Genomic DNA, 17,958 nt, shown 5'->3' on the forward strand with positions numbered 1-17,958 from the left:
CACACACACACACACACACACACACACACACACACACACACACACACTCCGGGGAAGAGCTGAAAAAGGAAACAAAGGAAATTAGCTGCAGCTACCAGCTAATCAAACAACATGCACAAACCTCTTAGGACACCAAAAATCCAATCCTGTTCTTAAAAAAGGTAAATTTTACTAAAAACAAAAAGAAAGAAAATACTGTCACGGGTTGGATCACAGAAAGCCCCTTGGGGCTGCCAACTGATGTGCCAAGACTACTTCTGCCCCTGCTTTCCCTGCCAGCTTGGGACTCCAGCGCCCTGTCTTGTTGAGCCAGACATGCCAGTCTGCTCCAACACAGACCCAGGGTCTGAACCACGTGCCCCAAAGCTGCAGATTTAACTGAAAGCAACTTGAGAAGTGTTCCTGTCTTTAACACTCAGATGTCCAACTCCCAATGGGGTCCAAACCCCAAATAAATTCGTTTAACTCATAAATTGTTCGCCCTCTATAACACTGATAGAGAGACATGCACAGCTGTTTGCGCCCCCCCCCCCAGGCATTAATGCATACTCTGGGTTAATTAATAAGTAAAAAGTGATTTTATTAAATACAGAAAGTAGGATTTAAGTGGTTCCAAGTAGTAACAGACAGAACAAAGTGAATTACCACGCAAAATAAAATGCGCAAGTCTATGTCTAATACGGTAAGAAGACTGAATACAGACAAAAACCTCACCCTCAGAGGAATTCCAGTAAGCTTCCTTTTACAGACTAGTCTCCTTCTAGTCTGGGTCCAGCAATCACTCACACCCCCTGTAGTTACTGTCCTTTGTTCCAGTCTCTTTCAGGTATCCTTGGGGGTGGGGAGGATATCTCTTTAGCCAGCTGAAGACCAAATGGAGAGGTCTCCCAGGGGTTTAAATAGACTTTCTCTTGTGGGTGGAGTCCCCCTCCTCTCTCCTATGCAAAGTCCAGCTCCAAGATTGAATTTTGGAGTCACATGGGCAAGTCACATGTCCATGCATGACTCAGTTTTTACAGGTAGCAGCCATTGTTTACATGCTACCCTGAACGTCCTCAGATAGACTTCTTATGTGGATTGGAGCTTTCCAGGATTCATTGTCCTTTAAGTGTTTCTTGATTGGGCACTTAATTTGCACACTCCTTTCTCATGAAACTGACCAAATGCTTTACTAAGGCTACTTAGAAATCAAGCAAGTACACAGCCAATATTCATAACTTCGAATACAACAATGGCACATGCATGCAAATAGGATGAATAGATTCAGTAGATCATAACCTTTACAGAGATATGTTACATGGCATATGTAGCATAAATCATATTCCAGTTATGTCATATATATACATTCACAAGCATATTTCCATGAAGCCTTATGGGGTGCACCGTCACAAATACATCTGGAACTTAGGCTTTTGCTAAGATTTTAAAAGAGCAATTCCAAAAATCAAGCACCCAAAATAGCTTTCTTGGGGTTCAACTTAAGGGTTACAAGCAAACAAAAGCATCTGGGGTTATCACAGAAGAGTCCACAAGCCAATAAGCAATAACCCTAATCACATCTAGCTAAACATTCTGATCTACTTACACACTGGAGTTCAGATAAGTAGTTCTAGGCATGATCTGATGACTTATAATCATACCTGGCTTAGCTGCTTATAGCATGGCTGCTCTGGCCCTTCAGCCCAGAGAGAACAGACAAAGGGAAAGTTTCTTTTCCAATTTTAAAAAGTTCTATCTTCCCATTGGCTCTTTTGGTCAGGTGCCCACTTTTTTTCTTTACCTGGGGGACTTTTTAACCTTTACTTGCTTTACCTGTAAAGGAACAGCTACCAAGAGGTATTTTACAGCTAACTGGCTGGCTGGGTGTCGATCAAAGAGAGCTATCCCCCCGCTTTATTTATTACTAGGGTGACCAGATAGCATATGTGAAAAATTGGGACAGGGCTGGGGGGGTAATAGGTGCATATATAAGAAAAAGTCCCAAATATCGGGACTGTCCCCATAAAAATCGGGACATCTGGTCACACTATTTATTACACTAGCCAAACATACTAATAAATGGGACTCGGCCCCACCCTGCTTGTAATACAAGTAATACATGGCTGATGTATTGTCCGTGAGAACTGAAACTGTCCTGTTCATGATGTGGGGCAAGAATGCCTGGCAAGCCAGTCGGACTGCCCTGAGTTCCCCGATATTGATATGGAGTGAAAGCTCCTGACTGGACCACAGACCTCGAGTCCTGAGTTGTCCCAAGTGGGCTCCCCATCCCAGTGCAGAGGCATTAGAGACCAGATGTACAGACGGTTTGGGGTCTTGCGAAGGGAACCCCCTTGCAGACCATCCAGCAGTGCAACCCCATGTCAAGGAGTCAAGGATTTGAGAAGGCACCATGAGAGCCCTGTTAAGGTGATGTCTGGAAGGGGAGTACACCGTGGCCAGCCAGGCTTGGAGAGATCTGTGTTTCAGCCTCGCATATTGAACTAGGTAAGTGCACGAAGTCATATGGCCGAGTAGGCTCAAGCAATGCCTGACAGTTGTGATCGATTACACTGGTCTACAATTTTTGAGAAGTCGTCTGCTTCAGAGATAAAATGTGCTATTTATTATGTATTTTGATGTGCTGAATTCAAATATGACAATTAAAACAACTGATTGGCTACTGTTTCTAAGGTATTTAAGTTTTTACATTTTATGTCTATGTATATTGTGTAGATAGTAGAGTTTTAATCATAAATTGTAAACCTAGGTCTTTTCATGTGTTTATGGTTGCTTTACATGATAATATTTCACCTGTCCTGTTTATGTAACACTTTAAAAATCAGCAAAAGGGTTATATAAATAAAATTTATTATGAAACAAAAGGCAAAAAACTATTCTGTACATAGTTTAGTCCTATTCAGTGTCTACTCGGCGCTTCTTGGCTTGTCTCTTGTATTCATTAAATGGAGCATCTCTTGTCACTGTCCAGCAATAGTCTGCAAGCATTGATGGGCTCCATTTGCCCTGATAGCATTTCTCCATTGTTGCAATGTCCTGGTGAAATCGCTCGCCGTGCTCGTCGCTCACTGCTCCGCAGTTCGGTGGAAAAAAATCTAGATGAGAGTGCAAAAAATGTATCTTTAGTGACATGTTGCAACCAAGGCTTTTGTATGTCTTGAGGAGGTTTTCCACCAACAACCTGTAGTTGTTTGCCTTGTTGTTTCAGAGAAAATTTATTGCCACTAACTGGAAGGCTTTCCATGCCGTCTTTTCCTTACCACTCAGTGCATGGTCAAATGCATCATCTCGAAGAAGTTCACGAATCTGAGGACCAACAAAGACACCTTCCTTTATCTTAGCTTCACTTAACCTTGGAAATTTTCCACGGAGGTACTTGAAAGCTGCTTGTGTTTTGTCAATGGCCTTGACAAAGTTCTTCATCAGACCCAGCTTGATGTGTAAGGGTGGTAACAAAATCTTCCTTGATTCAACAAGTGGTGGATGCTGAACACTTTTCCTCCCAGGCTCCAATGACTGTCGGAGTGGCCAATCTTTCTTGATGTAGTGGGAATCTCTTGCACGACTATCCCATTCGCAGAGAAAACAGCAGTACTTTGTGTATCCAGTCTGCAGACCAAGCAAGAGAGCAACAACCTTCAAATCGCCACAAAGCTGCCACTGATGTTGGTCATAGTTTATGCACCTCAAAAGTTGTTTCATGTTGTCATAGGTTTCCTTCATATGGACTGCATGACCAACTGGAATTGATGGCAAAAACATTGCCGTTATGCAGTAAAACAGCTTTAAGACTCGTCTTCGATGAATCAATGAACAGTCTCCACTCATCTGGATCGTGAACGATGTTGAGGGTTGCCATCACACCATCGATGTTGTTGCAGGCTACAAGATCACCTTCCATGAAGAAGAATGGGATAAGATCCTTTTGACGGTCACGGAACATGGAAACCCTAACATCACCTGCCAGGAGATTCCACTGCTGTAGTCTGGAGCCCAACAGCTCTGCCTTACTCTTGGGTAGTTCCAAATCCTTGACAAGGTCATTCAGTTCACCTTGTGTCATGAGGTGTGGTTCAGAGGAGGAGGATGGGAGAAAATGTGGGTCCTGTGACATTGATGGTTCAGGACCAGAAGTTTCATCCTCTTCCTCGTCTGACTCAAGTGAGAATGATTCTGGTGCATCAGGAACCGGCAGTCCTTCTCCGTGGGGTACTGGACGTATAGCTGCTGGAATGTTTGGATAATGCACAGTCCACTTTTTCTTCTTTGACACACCTTTCCCAACTGGAGGCACCATGCAGAAGTAACAATTGCTGATATGATCTGTTGGCTCTCTCCAAATCATTGGCACTGCAAAAGGCAGAGATTTCCTTTTCCTGTTCAACCACTGGCGAAGATTTGTTGCACAAGTGTTGCAGCATGTGTGTGGGGCTCACCTCTTGTCCTGATCTCCAATTTTGCAGCCAAAATAAAGGTGATAGGCTTTCTTAACCATAGTGGTTATACTGCGCTTTTGTGATGCAAAAGTCACTTCACCACAAACACAGCAGAAGTTATCTGCACTGTTCACACAAGTACGAGGCATCTCTGCTCACTTTGGCTAAACAGAAATCAAACACTGACAAATAAAAGAGCACGACACTGTATGATTTCTAGAGCTGATATAGGGCAATTTGTTCAGCAGAGTGATGTAAGCTTCGTTATGATTGCATCATCCATGACTTCTAGGAATAACATGATGCAATTCATATCATGTATGACGCAATACCAGCTTCAGATTGCATCATTCATTGTTTTGCCTAAAAAGCAAGTACTGTCCAAACCCAGTCATAGATTTATTCATAGATCCAGTCAAAGATGTATTTTAGTCATTTCTGGTTTAAATTGAGATCCCTTCCCTTTATAACTCACTTATCCTCCGCCATTCCCAAGTCAAGGGTCGTATATACTGACCCAATAGCATATCTTGAAAACTAGAGCCAATCAACAATTTTAAGCATCATTTTCGTTCTCAGTGACCCAGAATTAGTAAAGTTTGACTACATTTATTTCAGAAGCATTTTGACTGTAGAGAAGTGTTATGACTGTAGGGAGCTTATTATCATCGAGATAGCCCGAAAGAGGTCCTCCAGAAGACTGGCATTTGCCAACATCAAATCGAGAACCGCTCCAATGAATTCAATTCTTTGAACACGTCAGGGTCGACTTCTGCACATTTATTAGATGACCTAAGGCCCGGAAGATCAATTGTATGAGGACGATGTCGGACTCCACTTGCACTCGAGACCAGCCCATAATGAGCTAGTCGTCAAGGTACAGGAACATGTGGACTCCTCTTCTCTTCAGAAATACCGCTACCACTGCCATAAACTTGGTGAAGACTCACTGAATGGCTGATAGATTGAATGGCAGGTCTGCAAACTGTTAATGCCCTTGGTTCACCACAAACCTCAGAAATCTTCTGTGGCCTTGGAAAAAAATCAGCATATGAAAGTATGTATCCTTCGAGTCAAGGGCAGTATACCTATCCCCTGGATCCAGTGACGGGATGATGTACGCCAAGGAGACCAAGAGGAACTTAAACTTTTTGAGATAGGAGTTGAGCCAACGCAGGTCAAGGATTGGTCCAAGACCTCCCTTGGCTTTGGGGATCAGGAAATAGCGGGACTAGAACACTTTTCCCCTTAGCTATAGTGGAACATCTTCCACAGCTCCCATCTGGAGAAGGGATTGCACTTCTTGCTCTAACAGAAGCTCATGAGAAGGGTCCCTGAAGAGGGACGGAGAAGGTAGGTGGAAAGGTGGGGTAGAAATAAACTAGAGGGAATATCTAAACTCCACTGTGTTTAAGACCCAGCGATCTGAAGTAACCTGTTCCCAAGTTTTGAGGAAATGGGAAATGCGGATGGAAAAGATAGGGATGACTGGATCCTTGATTAAAGGGATTGATAGGTCACCCTCGAGCACCTCATCAGAATGACACAGAGCTAACTGTGAAGGCACTGTGGAGGAGGGTGGAGGTGGCCTACTACGCCCAAACCCATTGTTTCTTCTCCTCCTCTGGTCATGCCAGGGTGGTTGGGGATAAAAATGCCGATATTGTTTTGGCCTATACAATCTCTTGGGCTGTGCCAGAGTATGCAGCCCCAGGGACTGTAATGTCGCCCTGGAGTCTTTTAGGCCATGCAGCCTGGCATCTGTTTGCTCTGAAAAGATCAAGGGTCCTGTGACGTTATTGACATGAAAATAGATGATGGTTGCAACCAAGGTCCTATAGTTGCACCAAATCTTGTACAGAGGAGGTCAAGTAAGGTGTCTATGAAAAGGTTGTAACTTGCTGGTTATGGTTATGCTGTCTGTATGTGTGTATCATTTTTGTATTTGAAGTTCTGAATATTGGCTATGTACTTGCATCTCAATATGTTTGATTCTAAGTAGCATCAGTGAAGCATTTGGTCAGCTTCTTGGGAAAGGACTATTCTGAGTAAGTGCCCAATAAAGAAACACTTAACTGACAATGGACTTTGGGAGACGCCAATCCACATCTGAGCTTCCCTGGGAACGTTCAAACTAACATATAAACAATGGCGTCAGTCTGCAAAAAGCTGAATCATTCATGGACATGTGACTTGCCCAGGTGGCTACAAACTCCATCTTGTTGCTGTGATTTTGCACAGAAGAACAAAGGGGTTTCCGCCCACAAGAGAGAGAGAATATAAAAGGCCTTGGAAGCCTCTTCATTTTGTCTTCAGCTGGCTCAAGAAATGACCTCTCCACTCCAAAGAGATGCCTGAAAGAAACTGGAACAAAGGCCTGTAACTACAAGTGGGGTGGGGTGGGGTGGGGTGAGTGATTGCTGGACCCAGGCCATAAGCCACAACGTTGGTCTGAAAAGGATTGGGCCCAGCCTAGGAAGGAGTCTAGTCTGTGAAAGAAGCTTATTGGGACATCTCTGAGGGTGAGATTTACCGGTATTCAGTTTCCTACTGTATTAGGCTTAGACTTGCGTGTTTTGTTTGATTTTGCTTGGTAACTTACATTGTTCTGTCTGTTATTACTTGAAACCACTTAAGTCCTACTTTTTATACTTAATAAAATCACTTTTGCTTATTAATTAACCCAGAGTAAGTAATTAATACCTGGGGGAGCAAACATATCTCTCGATCAGTGCATATCTCTCTATCAGTGTTATAGAGGGCGGACAATTTATGAGTTTACCCTGTATAAGCTTTATACAGAGTAAAATGGATTCATTTGGGGAAAGACTGAATACTGGGAGCTGGGGAAGTCCCTGTTACCTGAGCAGTCCCCTAAATTCTGTGAACTGCAGGGGGCGTGGCCCAACCTCTTGGTCTGTGCTGTAGCCGACTGGTGTGTCGAGCTCAGCAAGACGGGAGTGGAGGAAAGCCACCTCTGGCAGTGGGGTTTGCTCTCAGTGGTATCCCAGCACATCGAGTGACAGTCTTGAGGGAGTTACTGTGACCCAACCCATCACAGGTCCCTCAAATGGCAGGTCTCATAATGGCTGTTGAACTTCCTGCAGGAACCCTGATGCCTGCAACCAGTAGCGTCTGTGCATGGTGATGGCTGTAGCCATCAATCTGGCCACAGAATCTGCAGCATCCAGGGCTGCCTGCAGAGAGGCTCTGGCCACTGTCTTGCCCTCCTACGTGAGGGTCAAGAACTCCTGCTGGCTATTCTGGAGAGGCCTATATTTAAATCTATTCATTGCTTCCCACGTGTTAAAATCATAGCAACACAGCAATGTTTGCCGGTTCGCTATGCAAAGTTGAAGCCTGCCCGTTGAGCAGGCTTTCCTCCCAAGCAGGCCCAACTTTTTAAGTTCTTTTGCTTTCAGTGTTGACCCCACCTGGCCTTGGCGATACTTCTCATTGGCAGCCGCTACCATGAGTGACCCAGGGGTAGGGTGTGAAAATAAAAATTCACAGCCTTTAGCATGTACAAAGTACTTCCACTCCGTTCTTTTGGCTGTGGGCAGGAGGGAGGCTGGGTTCTGACAAAGAGCCTTAACAGACTCCATAATCACCTCATGCTGGGGGAGACCAACCTTTGCGGGAGCTGTTGCTGCCAAGAAGTCCAAGAAGCCATGGGTTGGCTAATTGACGACTTCAGCCTGCAAGCCCAGGTTGGACACCACCCACTTTAATAAATCCTGGTGGGCCCCTTTGTCATCAGCTCCTCATCTGGCAAAGAGGAGGAAGAGCTGTGCAAAGTTGTCACAGCCTCCAATGCGTCCTCTCCGCAGGGAACCCGCTCCCGCTGACTGATACCGGCTTTGGTACCTGGTTGCACACCAGGTTGTGCACCCTGTTAGATGCCAGGCTCCGGACCGTGGCCAGCCCCTGCATCGGCACCAGTGTTCAGATCCAGGGTTTCTCGGTGCAGTATTGGTGGCGCCCTACTCTCCAAGGCCACCGAGTAGGAACACCGTGAGCTGGTGTCCTGACCCGTAGGAAACCCCCCAAGGGTTCCAGAAGGGCCACTGCATGGGCCAAGTGTTCTGGGGCATCATCGCGCCCAGAACTCCGAAGGTCAGCAAAGGTTGCGGGGAGTGGCATGTGCAATCTCGCCTGTCTCAGTGGTGCAAAAATCAGGACACCAAATATGACCAGGAGGAGGTGGTGGAGGAAGATCGAGGTGACCAAGGCAGCACTGACCCTCCCAGCACCGGGGAACCAGAGGATCCTGGAGAGTGGTATTGGTACTGGCCTGGAGCTGGTGGAGGCCTCTGTGCCGCCAAGCAGCGCTGGCAGTGCTGAGTCTTGTCCACCAGGTGATCCCAGTACCGGCAGAGCCAGTAAGTCTCTAGCTGACATGTATGCTTCCAGGGTAGATGGTACTGCAAAATGATGGGTACGTTGCCAGATAGGAGGTTGCGCTTCCCTTTGTGGGGTCTGCAGTGCCAGCAAAGCTGTCAGTGGTAGTGTCTGCCGCGGTGCCAGAGAGGGAGAGCGGTCCAGCACGGGTCTTGCTCTATCCCAATCTCTTCGCCTATCTCCTCCTGGTGCTGGAGAGCAGCTCTTTTCATGGTGCCTATGATGTTTCTTCTTGGGCACTGGTGAGGAGGAACAGTGCTGAGAGCCTCTACCAGTGGGAGGCGCACTGCAGACCAATGACAATGTATGCAGCACCAAGTCAGATCTTAGCTCCGAGGCAGGTCTGAGTGCTACCTCCATCAAGAGTTTCTTTAGTCTCGATGTCCTGTCTTTTTGGGTGCACGGTGTGACAAGTTCCTCCTCTATCTTGGTGGGTCCTGAGCTTATTGGCAGATTTTCTTGCCTCAGAGATTCATCATGTGGGTTGGGGAACAGCCCAGAGACCTTCCCCTCTGGGAGAACCCACAGTCCAGGTCAATTGGGAGGTTTGGGGGGAACCCGGGCCCACCCTCTACTCCGGGTTCCAGCCCAGGGCCTCGTGGACTGCAGCTGTCTATAGTGCTTCCTGTAACAGCTGCATGACAGCTACAACTCCCTGGGCTACTTCCCCATGGCCTCCTCCAAACACCTTCCTTATTCTCACCACAGGACCTTCCTCCTGGTGTCTGATAACGCTTGTGCTTCTCAGGCCTGGTCTACACTAACCCCCCAAGTCGAAGTAAGGTACGCAACTTCAGCTACATGAATAACGTAGCTGAAGTCGACATACCTTACTTCGAACTTACCGCGGTTCAGACGCGGTCCACACGGGGCAGGCAGGCTCCCCCGTCGACTCCGCGGTACTCCTCTCGTTGAGATGGAGTACCGCAGTCGACGGCGAGCACTTCCTGGTTCGACTTATCGCGTCCAGACCAGACGCGATAAATCGAACCCGGAAGTTCGATCCCCAGCCGCCGAACTAGCGGCTAAGTATAGACCAGCCCTCAGTCCTCCAGCAGCACACCCTCTCACTCTCAGCTCCTTGCGCCTCTTGCTCCCAGCTCCTCACACTCCCACCACAAACTGAAGTGAGCTCCTTTTTAAAACCCAGGTGCCCTGATTAGCCTGCCTTAATTGATTGTAGAAGCTTCTTCTTAATTGGCTCCAGGTGTCCTAATTAGCCTGCCTGCCTTAACTGGTTCTAGCAGGTTCCTGATTACTCTAGGTCAGTGGTTTGAGCATTGGCCTGCTAAACCCAGGGTTGTGAGTTCAATCCTTGAGGGGGCCACTTAGGGATCTGGGGCAAAAAATCAGTACTTGGTCCTGCTAGTGAAGGCAAGGGGCTGGACTCGATGACCTTTCAAGGTCCCTTCCAGTTCTAGGAGATAGGATAATGCAGCCCCTGCTCTGGTCACTCAGGGAGCAGAAAACTACTCATCCAGTGACCAGTATATTTGCCCTCTACCGGACTCCTGTACCCCACTGGTCTTGGTCTGTCACAACGGTTAAAACTCCCGACAGATCTATCAGCGATCATTCCTGTGGGCCTCTTCCAAACACTCGAGACAGCTCAAGTGAGGGTCACTGGTGGACACAGGTTTGTCACAGGAAGAACAAGGCTTAAACCCCAGAGACCAAGGCGGGGGGCACCTCACCAGTCGTGGAGAGATGTCTTAACTCTATCACACTAAAACTTACTAAAAACTATTCTAACCAACAAACAAACTGTATAAGAACCACGACAAGAATTTTGCCAAGGCAAAGCAGGGAGTTCCAACAGCCATCACGGGCGGTAAGAAGGAAAAGACAGTTACCTCTTTTCGTAACTGGTGTTCAAGATGTGTTCCTCATGTCCATTCCGTTCTAGGTGTGTGTGCTCACCACATGCACCGGTGCCAGATGTTTTTCCCTCAGTGGGATCCGTAGGCGACCGGCTCAGGCACACTCTGGAGTGGCACGCATATGCCGCTGTATAAGGGGCACCGCCAGCTTCCCCCAACCCTCCTTTTTGCCGTAAACTCCAACAGTGGGGAAGTAGGGCAGGTCATGGAATGGACATGAGCAACACATCTCAAAGAACATCAGTTACAAAAAAAGGTAACTGTCTTTTCTTCTTTGAGTGCTTGTTCATGTCCATTCCATTCTAGGTGACTCCTAAGCAGTACCACCGGAGGCAGGTAGGAATTCACGGACATGTAGACTGCAACACAGCCCTGCTGAACCCAGCGTCATCTCTGGCCTACTGGGTGATGGCGTAATGCGTGGTAAACGTGTGCCCCGAAGACCATGTCATGGCCCTGCAGATGTCCTGAATAGGGACATGGGCTAGGAAGGCCACTGAGGACGCTTGCGTTCTGGTCGAGTGGGCTTTCATAAATTGATGGCGGCTGGGCCTGAGCCAGCTCATAGCAGGTATGGATGCAAGAGGTGATCCAGTTTGAGATCCTCTGAGAGGACACAGGAATGCTCTTCGTTCTTTCCGCTGTTGCTATGAAGAGTTCAGCCAATCTGCAGAAAGGTCTGGTGCGTTCCAAATAGAAAGCCAGAGCACGCCGAACATCCAAAGCATGTAGCCGCCTCTCCTCACTGGAGGAGTGTAGTTTAGGACAGAACACCGGGAGGAAGATGTCCTGGTTGACATGGAAGGAGGATACCGCCTTGGGCAGAAAAGCCGGATGGGGCTGCAGGTGGACCTTGTCTTTGTAAAAAACAGTATATGGTGGCTCCGAAGTGACGGCCCGCAGTTCGGAGACCCTCCTCGCTGAGGTAATGGCCACTAGGAAAGCCACCTTCCACGAGAGATGAGAGAGGAAGCATGAGGCCAAAGGCTCAAAGGGCAGCCCGGTGAGCCTCAAGAGGACCAGGTTGAGATATCACTGGGGAACTGGGTCCCTGTTCAGCGGGAAGAGCCTTTCCAGGCCCTTCAGGAACTTCACTGTCATGTCATGTCATGTGAAAACACCAACTGACCTTGAATATGCGGGTGGAATGCCGATATGGCTGCCAAGTGGACCTTGATGGAGGAGAAAGTGAGTCCCTGATTCTTCAACTGAAGCAGATAATCCAGGATGGATTGGAGAGACGACTGGGTTGGGCAGATACTATGCTCCGCCGCACAGCTGGAGAACCACTTCCACTTAGCCAGGTACGTAGCTCTAGTTGAGGGTTTCCTACTTTCCAAGAGAATTTGCCACACCTGACTGGAGTAAGTCTGCTCCTCTGGGTTTAGTCACGCAGCAGCCAAGCTGTGAGATGAAGTGGGGCGAGATTCGGGTGCAGGAGCCAACCATGGTCCTGGGATAGGAGATCCGGGCATTTGGGCAGTGGCCACGGGGTGGCCACACCTAGGTCCATGAGCAAGTGTTGGCGAAGCCACGCCAGGGAGACCATGATGACACGAGCCTTGTCCCTTTTGATCTTTGACAAGGCTCTGCTGATAAGAGGGATCGGCGGGAAAGCATAGAGTAGATCGCTCACCCATGACAGGAGAAATGTATCTGAAATGCATAGCCTAGACCCTTCAGGGAGCAGAAATGCCGACATTTCCTGTTTTGTTTGGTGGCGAACAGATCCACTCAGGGAGTTCCCCACCTGCAGAAGAGCATCCTGGCGACCTCAGGATGGAGCTCCCACTTGTGGTGAGAGCAAAAAGACTTGCTGAGGCGATCCACCAGCGTGCTGTGAACACCAGGGAGATGTGCCGCTTCCATGTGGATTCCATGCTGGATACAGAAATCCCACAGATGGATGGCTTCCTGACAAAGAGTCGATGCCCACGCTCCCTCTTGCCTCTTCACATAGAACATAGAGGCCGTGTTGTCTGTCAGGACTCGCACCGCTTGACCCAACAACTTTGGGAGGAAGACCCTGCAAGCTAGGCGGATGACACTGAGCTCTTTGACATTTATGTGCAGCGCACCCTCCAGCGGGGACCAGGTTTCCACATTGTCCCAATATATGCCCCCCATCCAAGGTCTGAGGCATCTGATATCAGCAAGATCGAGGGTCGAGGATTCGTGAACAGCACCCCTGCCATCACCCTCCTGGGGTTGAACCACCACTTTAGGGAGGTGAGTACGCTGCACAGGATCGCGACAACCCTGTCCAGGTGATTTCTGGACGGGGAATAGGCCATTGCCAGCCACAGCAGGAGGGGCCGCATTTTGAGCCTTGCGGACCACGCAGGTGCACATTGCCATGTGGCCTAGCAGCCTGAGACAGACTCTGGCTGTGGTGATTGGGTGCACGAAGAGGTTAGCAATTAGCTTTGACATTGAATTGAACCTGTCCTGTAGTAGAAACACCCTGGCTTCGGTAGAGTCTAGCACCGTGCCGATCAACTCTATCCTCTGGACCGGAACTACCATTGACTTTTGCTTGTTTATCAACAGGCCCAGAGCTCGGCACAAGTCCTGCAGCACTTTGACACTGCAATGGACTTGGGACCTGGAGTGGCCCTTGACGAGCCAGTCTTTGTCAGGGTTCCCTCCCCACTCTGAACTGTAGGGTACAGACGTGGGGACCCGCATGAATGACCCCCTAAGCTTATTTCTACCAGTTTAGGTTAAAAACTCCCCAAGGCACAAATCCTTCCTTGTACCTTGGATTAGGTAACGCTGCCACCACCAAGTGATTTAAACAAACATTTAGGGAGGGCCACTTGGAGCCCTACCTTCCCCAAATATCCCCCCAAGCCCCTACATCCCTTTTCCTGGGCAGGCTTGAGAATAATCCCCCCAAACCCCTACACTCCCTTTCCTGGGGAGGCTTGAGAATATATCCTCACCAATTGGTACAGGTGAACACAGACCCAAACCCTTGGATCTTAAAACAATGAAAAAAAATCAGGTTCTTAAAAGAAGAATTTTAATTAAATAAAAGGTAAAAGAATTACCCCTGTAAAATCAGGATGGTAAGTACTTTACAGAATAACAAAAGACTCAAGAACATAGAGGATCTCCCCTCTAGGCAAAAACCTTAAAGTTACAAATCCAGGGATAAACCTCCCTCTAGACAAGGAAAATCACAAGCCAAAATAAATGTAAGCTAATGCATTTCCTTATTATTACTTCCTAATTCTAATTGAGTTGGATTGCTTGCCTTCTTGATCTGTCTCCAGCAAGCACAAAGAACAGACAGAACAAAGAACAGACAAAACAAAGCCTTTTCCCCCTCCCCAGATTTGAAAGTATCTTGTCCCCTTATTGGTCCTTTTGGTCAGGTGCCAGATAGGTTGACTGAGCTTCTTAACCCTTTACAGGTAAAAGGATTTTGTGCCTCTGACCAGGAGGGATTTTATAGTACTGTATACAGAAAGGTGGTTACCCTTTCCTTTATATTTATGACAGTCTTCGAGGTACGGGTAGATCTGTGTACCCCGACATTTGCGGTAAGCGGCCACCACTGACATGCATTTGGTGAACACCCTTGATGCTGTTGCAAGGCCAAAGGGGAGCACCATAAACTGGTAGTGAGTGGTCCCCACCTGGAAATGCAGAAAATGTCTGTGCCCTTGGAATATTGATATATGAAAATAGGCGTCCTTCAAATCGAGGGTGGCATACCAGTCTCCTGGATCTAGGGAAGGGGTAATGGAGGCTAGGGAAACCATGCAAACCTTCAACTTCTTGAGATATCTGTTGAGGTCCCACAGGTCTAGAATGGGGTGGAGACCGCCTTTGGCCTTCGGAATGAGAATATACTGGGAATTGAACTCTTTTCCCCTTCAATGCGCGGGGACTTCCTCCACAGCCCCAACTTGTAGAAGGGCCTGTACCTCCTGTTCGAGCAGCTGCTCATGAGAAGGGTCCCTGAAGAGGGATGGGGAAGGGGGCTGGGAGGGAAGGATAGAAATAAACGCAGGGCATACCCCACTGCCACAGTGCTGAGGACCCACCGGTCTGTAGTTATTGTGGCCCAAGCAGGGAGGAAACAAGAAAGGCGGTTGGCAAAACAAAGAGGGGGAGGATCCAGTTTGCAGACTGGCATGTCGCCCTCAGGCGCACCCTCAGAATGCCCGTTTGTTCCCTCGAGGGAAACAGGACAAACCCGACTGCAAGGCTGAGCCCGACTAGTGGCCCTGGCGGCACTTGTAGCCCTTGCCCTTGTTATGATAGTGTAACCCTTCTGCCCATCTAAGTTGGCAGCAACAAGGGCCGGGTTCTGTATCTAGGGGTTCCGTTTCAATAACACAATGCAAAACCGGCTCGAGCCCCCACCCAGTGACCTGGGACAATTACATACCACCCCCCTGGGTACCTCTAAGAGGCAATACTTCCCCTCTCGCAAGCACGGAGTCTGAGTGTAGCAGAAAATGTTTAATAACATGAGGTAAACAGGTTTCGACATCAGCATAAAATTGGAAAAACACCACAAACAGGATTCATAACACAAACCATGAGCAAAACCCATCCCAGCAAATTGGGCTGTGTCCTTTCCCTTTGGTTCTTGAATCCAGCAACCCAAAAATCACCCAGAGTCCCCAAAGTCCAACACCCCCAAAGTCTCTTGGGTCCAGCAACCACCCAAAGTCCCAAAAGTCCAACACCCCCAAAGTCTCTTGGGTCCAGCAACCACCCAAAGTCCCAAAAGTCCAACAACCCCCAAAGTCTCTGTCCCTGGTCAGTGCAGCCCCCAGAGTAAAAACGGGGGGGCACGCAGGGTGTTAAGGGGCACCTTACGTGATCCGAGGCTGGCCAGCCGTCTGTTTCTCCGTGGGGGTTCCACCGCAGCCCTTACCACAAGCCAGTCCACTTTCCTGCCATCCCACGAACTGCTCCGCTCTACAAGCTGCTCCGCTCCGCTCTACAAACTGCTCCGCTCACCGACCTGTGAGCCGTTCCAGCCGTCCCCGCAAACAGCTCTGCTCGCCGTTCCTTGGGCCGCTCCAACCGGCCCTGCAAGGCTCCGCACCGCTCGCTGCTCCTCCAGTCGTCCCCACAAATTGCTCCGCCAGCTGCTGAGCAATATAGCTTCAAGCTCCCCCACTAGTTAACACAGCACTCAGTGATCTCAGCTCTTAATAACATCAGCTCTTTTGTGATTTCAGCTCTTAGCGATTTCAGCTCATAGTATAGTAGTGGAGCCCCAGTGCAGGTGCACCATTGGCCCAAAGTGAATTCAGCTCAGCAGCCTGTAACTAGACTCCTAAGGGAATCAAAGTTAGCTCTGACATTCAACAGTGGAGAGAGGAGGCGGTGCAATTGGTGTTTCAAACCCTCAGAGGGGGCCCATACCATCAGGTACAAATACCTGTCCCCATCCTCTCTCCATTCACTGGGTTTTGTAACCCATGCCCCTTGTCAAGCAAGTGCTACTTAGGTAATGGTGAAGGACCCACTCAGTCCTTCTGTCATACAACAGTTCCACTGGCCTTGATTCACAGAATCAGGGTAACAAAACTTTATTCTTCCTGCCCCAGTAATAGAGAAACTGGGGATCCCACACCAGCCAAAGTAACCACTTTCAGTTGCTGTGTTTCATGCCAGGCGAGTGGGTGTGCCTATGCAAACAAGATCAGCCCCTGGAGTTCTTTTCCACACTCGCCATAATTCACCACCAGATGTCAGGGTAGAGCTCATCCTGACTCTGCTTACAATAGGGCTCTGTGCTGGGGTGTACAAACCCCACACTGAGCAACAAGGGCTTAAGGGCTCATTTTGGGCTCAGCCAACCCTGCCCCGCCACACCTGCAGCAAATGCTCCATCTGCTGAAGGAATTGAAAGGTAGCGAATTAGCAAAATTGACAAGCAGCACTGAAGGTGAGCAGACCTGCAGCCCACAGTTCCAGCAAAGCACAGCAGAGCAGAGTGAAACCTAAAGGCTCTGACACAGCTGCCCAAAGGGGCCCTCAGGGAGGAAAGGGAGGACCCTCCACAGAGACAAGCGGAGAGGGAAGTATCCTGTGGCACTGGACAGTGGCGATTCCCTCTGGCTTACTTAGGTTTTGGATTTTCCCATCAGGTGAAGGTCTTCGACTGAGGTGACCCCAGAGTGGGAGACGAGAGGAAGAGGCCCAGGGAGGACATCCTTAAGTAGTCTTGGTTGACAGGTTACTGGTAGCTAAAAGGGCCCTGGGTCGGAGCCCAGTGGAGTGGGAGGGCCTAGGCTTCCTGTGACATTATTGACATAAACTGTGACCATATAGATCATTGTTGCAACCACTGTTATATATTTGCAGCAAATATTGTACAAAGGTTATTGTGTGAGGGGTCTATAAAAAGGTTATGATTTGCTGGTTATAATTATGCTATCTGTATGTGTGTATAATTTTTGTAGTTGAAATTATGAATATTGCCTATGTACCTGTATCTCCATGTGTTTGATTCTAAGTAGCATTAGTGAAGCATCTGGTCAGCTTCTTGAGAAAGGAATTTGCAGATTAAGAGCCCAATCAAGAAACACTTAACTGACAATGGACCTTGGGAGACTCCAATCCACATATTAGAAGTCTTCCTGGGACGTTCAAGGTAGTATATGAGCAATGGCTGCCGCCTGCAAACTGAGTCATGCATGGACATGTGACTTGCCCAGGTGGCTACAAACTCCATCTTGTTGCTGTGATTTTGCAAAGGAGAACAAAGAGGTTTCCGCCCACAAAAGAAAGAATATAAAAGGCCCTGGAAACCCCTCCATTTTGTCTTCAATCCTGCTTCTTACCTCTGGAGGGACTTTGCTACACTGAAGCTCTGAACAAAGGACTGAAAGACCGATTCAAGCTGTGGATGTACTCCAGAGACTTGATTTGAACCTGCAGTGTCTTCTAATCACTGCTACAAGCCTGAACCAAGAACTTTGCCGTTACTGTATGTAATTGATTCCATTTAACCAATTTTAGCTCTCATCTATCTCTCTTTCTTTTTATGAATAAACCTTTAGATTTTAGATTCTAAAGAATTGGCATCAGCGTGATTTGTGGGTAAGATCTGATTTGTATATTGACCTGGGTCTGGGGCTTGGCCCTTTGGGATCGGGAGAACCTTTTTTCCCTCTCTTACTGGGGTATTGGTGTTCATAACCATTCATCCCCATAAGAAGTGGCTGCTGGTGGTGATACTGGGAAACTGGAGTGTCTAAGGAAAT

General features: G+C 48.2%; 1 protein-coding gene across 1 annotated transcript in view; it reads right to left on the reverse strand.

The window, feature by feature from the left end:
* Nucleotides 1–17,958, reverse strand: part of IFT140 (intraflagellar transport 140) — a 230,836-nt gene that overhangs the window by 82,575 nt on the left and 130,303 nt on the right. The window lies entirely within an intron of this gene.

The sequence above is a fragment of the Terrapene carolina genome, unplaced genomic scaffold (genome assembly GCF_002925995.2).
Source record: "Terrapene carolina triunguis isolate 2854851 unplaced genomic scaffold, T_m_triunguis-2.0 Scaffold67, whole genome shotgun sequence".
Taxonomy (NCBI): domain Eukaryota; kingdom Metazoa; phylum Chordata; order Testudines; family Emydidae; genus Terrapene; species Terrapene triunguis.